This window comes from Mastomys coucha, unplaced genomic scaffold (assembly GCF_008632895.1).
Source record: "Mastomys coucha isolate ucsf_1 unplaced genomic scaffold, UCSF_Mcou_1 pScaffold14, whole genome shotgun sequence".
Classification (NCBI taxonomy): Eukaryota; Metazoa; Chordata; class Mammalia; order Rodentia; family Muridae; genus Mastomys; species Mastomys coucha.
This window is the reverse complement of record NW_022196896.1, coordinates 6,208,015-6,213,932: the sequence shown is the minus strand read 5'-3', so window position 1 is coordinate 6,213,932 and position 5,918 is coordinate 6,208,015. Positions and strand designations below refer to the sequence as shown.

Below are 5,918 nucleotides of genomic sequence, written 5' to 3'. Positions count from 1 at the left end.
AAAATATGTATCTGCTTTCTTGAGAAAAAGCTACCTGAAATTCATGTCTGACTTCTCTTCATGCAATGGTTGAGGGAAAGGATTCAAATATGGCAAACCACAGAGCAGATAGAAAGCTAGAGAGATACCATTCGATGCTACCCAGTAAGCACAGAGTACATAAATGAAGGTGATGGAGCCGATGTTTGCCTCTGAACTCAGAAAATTTCTTCCTAACGGTTTATCCTAACAGTAACTTAAATTTATTACAAGATGTCTTATGTCTCCCCAAGGGAACACGTGGGAGGATTATGTCTTTAAACTTCAACACTATATGAACACTATATATCCTAGGAAGGCAAGCATTGTGTCTTGCCTTTTGAGAAAAGAGTAACTCTTGTAGTGTTAACTCAAATCTAAAACTGTCTGACAGAAGATACTCAGCCCAACAGGGGCCGAATATGGTAGATTAAATGCTATTTATAAAAAGCAAAGCTATGCTAATGTGCATATCTGCCCCCTACTGCTTAACAGTATTAAAGATTAAAGCCGATTGTTTTGTAAACTGAAGAGCTGTAATGGTGTCCTGGGAAGTGTTTCTTGACAGTGTTCCAGATAAGGTTGCTATTAAATTTTTGCTGCTATGGATGACTAGCTTGTGTCATTAGACGCTTAAATTGAGTCATTATCATTGTTATATAATGAAGGAAGGGCCTTTGAACTTTAGCAATGTTCCATATTGCTCAAAGAAACAGTGCTGGCACTTGATTTATAGGAGTGGCCATTTGCATTCTGGAAGCAGGCTGTCAGAAGCGTTAGGTGTGTGTGTCAAACTCTGTGTCCACCTGCATTCAGTCATCAGGACATCGACTGGAAACCCAAGCCTGTAGGCTGGAGCACAGATGTGGCTCTTTTTTTTTTTTCTCTTCATAAAGATTAGTTTATGTGTATTGGTGTTTTGTTTGCATATATGTCTGTGATTCATGCAAACCTGGTGGCAGCAGAACTGAGAAGAGAGCATTGGATACCTGGTACTGCGTCCCAGATGCTTATGAGCAGCCATGTGCTTACTGGGAACTGAAGCTCTGTCCTCTGGAAGAGTAGCCAGTGCTCTTAACTGCAGAGCCACCTCTCCAGCCCCCTTTCTCCTCTCTATTGCAGTTTAATTATGTGAAGATGGTCAAGATCCTGGATTCTTCCTAATCTTATCAGTTAGTTCTTCAGACTGAAGGGCAGCCATCCCTCTCTGTTCATTCTAAGCTTGCTAGTTGAGAATGGTCTCGAGTAAGTGGAAGTTAAAATGCGAGATTAAGGGGAATAAAATGTGAGATGAAGAAGGTCATGAAACTTAACTTACAGTTTTTTCCTCTTAATAAAAACAGAAAATGTCGAGTGATAAACCTTTGAAGAAGAAAGCATCACCTGCCTTCCTTTGTCTCGTTTGTGGCATCCAACCCATTATCCAATAGCGAAGAAGTGGTAAGGTGTCACTTCTCAAATGATTATTTCTAAGTATTGCCCATATTTCCAAAGTGTTTCACTTCCTTAGCTTTTTAAGCCATATAAACCCAGAAACTTGATTTTCATATTCTGTATGCTTACACACTAAGGATGTAATGCTATATATATATTTTTTTTTATATATATTTTAACATCCAGAAAGTCCAATAAGCTGAACTGAAGAATGAGCAGTTGGGCCGATTTGGCAATGGTGCAGACCTTGCCATCTCCAATTCATGGCAATGTGAATCTCTTTGTTGGAACTCAGAGTCAGCGATATTTAAATGTAAATGTGCAGGGAGATTTTTTTTTTTTTTCATCTGGACTGCTCTCAAAAATTGAATCACTCACACAGCTTGAATTGATCTAGTAGCTCAAGAATACCCAAAATTCTAATCACTGCCCCTTTTCTAGGTCCTTCTAATCCACATGTGCCTTATTCGGCCTCTCTAAAGAAATGTATTTTCCTCTCAGGTGTGACCTTCCCTGCACCTGTGTGCCTCAGGCTGCAGAGTTAGGATTTCACGCATGCCCAGAGTTTGTTCTGCTCAGCGCAAAATAATGTACTCCCAACAGCTCTCTGAAGATGCTTGTGTATTTATACAGATTCACAGTTTTCCTCCCAATGGAAAGCAATTTTTGACTTTGCCCATCTCTACAGAGTCCTTTAGAAAACAATGCTTGCAAGCATGATAATCTAGCACACGATCCAAAGACTTGCATAGCCACAATAGCTCATGCTGATTGGTTAGCACACGATCCATGGACTCGCATAGCCACAATAGCTCATGCTGATTGGTAAGCTCAAAGGGCCTCGTTTGCAGCATTGCCAGATACACAGCCTCAGGAGCATGGCAGATGGTAATGAAGAGTCAGCTCACACCCATGGGCACAGCCTCAGGAGCATGGCAGACGGTAATGAAGAGTCAGCTCACACCCATGGGATCCAGGGCCTGTTTGTTTGTTAATTTCTTTGTTTGTTTTGTGTTTGCGTTTGCTTTGTTTTTCCCAGCAGAAGCATTCTTCAAGAAAAGCAGCTTCCTTCAATCTAACCCAGTCCAGAGAAGAGTGAGCATCATCTTGGTAAGGAAAACAAGAAGTTAGTACACATCTGGCTTTGTAGACTCATCTCTACTACATAGCGCAAGTTAGTATGATGCAGAGCTGGGTTTCAATGTGAGTTATTTAGGCTTCGTACTAAGCTAAAAGCTTAAGCAGTCAATTGGTGCCATGGCAACAAAATCAGAATTGAGTTGGAGTTTTATGTATGTACTAGCGGTTCTTCTATAGCCAGTAGCAAGGCTATGAAAACCCGGGATCAATTCCCACATGTTATTTTATTTTGTTTTATTCATCGACAAATCCAACTTGAACTAAATACTTGGAAGGAAAGTTATATCATAATATGTTTTTCTCCCTCCAGGCAACATACTAATGATGTGTTATTTATGAAATGCAACATAATGAAAAATCATTCCACTCATAAAACACTCCTAGAGGAAGATAACAGTTTTGCTGGGGGGGGGGGAGGGGCTCCCGAGGCTTTATCCCTAGGTATGAATGAGGCCTTTCAGCTGGTGCGGGTAAAGTGGAAATCACACTCTGGTTCTCTTGCTTCGGAGTCTGTGTTCTTAAACCCTCTGGCAGAAGGAGCCTAAGATTGACAAGAAATATGAGGAGAGTCGACCAAGTCAACAGAGCTGCGGAACCAGAGAGGCTTCTAGAAATATCTTAAAGGAAATGAGTTTGCTGAGGTGCCCAGTTGTTAGTCATTGGGAATTTGAAAGGCACTTATAAGAATCCCCTGATAAGAAAGTCAGTCTATATTATTGGGTACTGAGTAATATAATTTAACAACAACAACAACAACAACAACAAAATATCCTAGCAACCTAAGCTATAAGGGAAGGCTAACTTCACTATAATCTATGATGCAAATAATTTTTTTTTTTTTGAGACGGGGTTTCTCTATGTAGCCCTGGCTGTCCTGGAACTCACTCTGTAGACCAGGCCAGCCTCGAACTCAGAAATCCTCCTGCCTCTGCCTCCCAAGTGCTGGGATTAAAGGCATGAGCCACCAACACACAGTGATGCAAATAATTTTTAAGACATGGTGGCATTACAAAGTTAAGTATTCACTTACCCAATGGTTCAGCATTTCCACTTATGATGTAAATCCTTGAGAAATTCATGCACATGAATATCAGCAGATATAAATGGTGTATTCATAGCAGTAAAATGTTCTGGACAAATTAAATATTTTTGAACAGGAGAACGGAAGATGAGCGGCAGTGTAGTCATACAATGAAATATTATATAGCAGTAAAAAAATGTGTGGGCTACAGATACCATGGAGTCGATAAAGCAAACCCAGAAGGTTTCATATAACATGAACACTATATAAACCTCTTGAATATATACAACATCAGCACATTATTCCAATATATATAAATTTTATCATATCTCTGGTAATGGATATTCTTTTAAGCAGCTTGCTCCACTGCAAAATAGGATTGCTAGGAATTATTCTTGCAGAGACTCTAAGCTGGTAGTTTTAAGTATTCATGGTCTGAGGACATTAAATCACAAACCTTACCCAAGTCCCAGGAGACACATCTTCAACCCTGACGTGAAATAGTAAGCCCTAAAAATTTACTTTTTGTGCAGGATAATGGTTCCCAGTCGTCATGGTATGATTTTCAGTCAGTCTCTTTGTTGATTCCTTCTCTCTCAGTGCTCTCCAGAAAAATAAATTAAAGCAGAATCCCCAGAAATGAGATCAATACCTCAGGTAAGACATGACCAGTACAGACCAGAAAGAATTTATTCAACTTCGTTTTAATGTGACTGATAGTTTTTGTCTTTTGGAAAGAGCCTGGCATTGAATATATGAAGTAAGTGGAAGGATTAAGGACACTCAAACCTTCTGGGTGGATTTCTCTGTAATAAAACAATCTTGTATCTTAGTGTCCCCAATGTCCCAGGACAGCAAAGCTGGGTTACCAACTCTTGGTGCTATGAGAAGGTCGCAGAACCTGGAGGGAGAGAGATCCAGTCATGGGAAGTTAGGTCACCATCAAGGCCATGCCTTTAGGCTTTCAGGGCAAAGGACCAACCCTTTCTTTCTTTGCTTCCTACCCACCAGGAGGTGAGAGACTTCACCTGCAATGCGCACCTCCCCTGGTGTACTGTGTATCCCAGGCCCAAGAAGATACGACCAAGTGGCCAGAAACGGAAGCCTTTAAAAATCACAAGGTCAAATAGACATTTTCTCCTTTAAGTTTGTCTGCTTAGACAATTAATGGATAGTTGTCATAACAATAAATAGCTGACCAGTACACAGGCGCCACACAGAAAGATCAGTAACAGAATGGAGGCACCCAGGAGCAATCAGGTCTTAAGACACTTTGTGACTGCCCCCTTTACAACACTATCTCCATTACCTGCTATTACCCCACTTGCAGACCACAAAACCTGCCAGAAACCACCAGTGTGCAGCCAGGATGCCCACTTCCTCACTACACAGTCCATACCGTATGCCGCCACCAAAGAACCCTGCCTTGAGTATGCAAACCAGCCCTAACTGGCCCCGCTCTAAACAACTAGCCAGAAAACACATTTTGCCACAGTGATTTAACTACATTATTGAGTTTAAAATCAATTTTTAAGAATCTGACAGTCCATTGGAAAAATAGACAATGAGTTCAACAGGCAAGTCCACAGATAAAGAAACACAAACAGTCGATAAGTGTGTTTCAAGATGGTCAATGTGATTCAACGTAGGGGACACATGCTAAAAACAAGTTATCTTTCACTAATTAACTCGAGAAAAAAATATCAGAAAAGTGGTAATGCGGAACGGAGCCTGCCTACATGTCTAGGCTTGGCAATTTAGCAATAATCACTTATGTTTGAATAAAGGCACTTATCTAATGCAAGGATTCCACTGTTAAGAGTGAACACCCGAAGTTTATGTAACAGTACCCAATTCTGGTAGCAGCGTTGGTCACTTCAGCAAATACTCTCTGTCCTTAAATGATTAGGAAATAAAGCACAGCCCAACCACACAAGGAGCTTGCTGCAGCAGCTTCCAAAAAGACCAGAGACTTGTGTTTGCAATATCAAGAAGCTAAGGTAGAGTGCACAGCAGGCTGTGATACCATTCTACTCACAGAGGAACAACACATGTAAGGTCACTTATGTGTATGTGTGTGCGTGTGTATGTATGTGTGTGTTACATGCATATATATATGCATGTGTGTATATGTGTATGCAGGTTTGTATGTGGGTGCATGTGTATATATATATATATATATATATATATATATATATATATATATATATATATGTACTTGCCTACATGTGTGTATATATGTATATGTATGTGCCTATATGTATCTGTGTGTGCATGTATGTATACGTATGTCTGTTCATATTGT

General features: G+C 40.3%; 1 long non-coding RNA gene across 1 annotated transcript; it reads left to right on the top strand.

Moving 5' to 3' along the window:
- The first annotated feature begins 2,498 nt into the window (after positions 1 to 2,498).
- Positions 2,499 to 4,754, top strand: LOC116088985. The gene is made up of 3 exons (XR_004118085.1): positions 2,499 to 2,562; positions 4,214 to 4,270; positions 4,625 to 4,754. It is a non-coding gene; the product is annotated as an uncharacterized LOC116088985 (long non-coding RNA).
- The last annotated feature ends 1,164 nt before the right edge of the window (positions 4,755 to 5,918 follow it).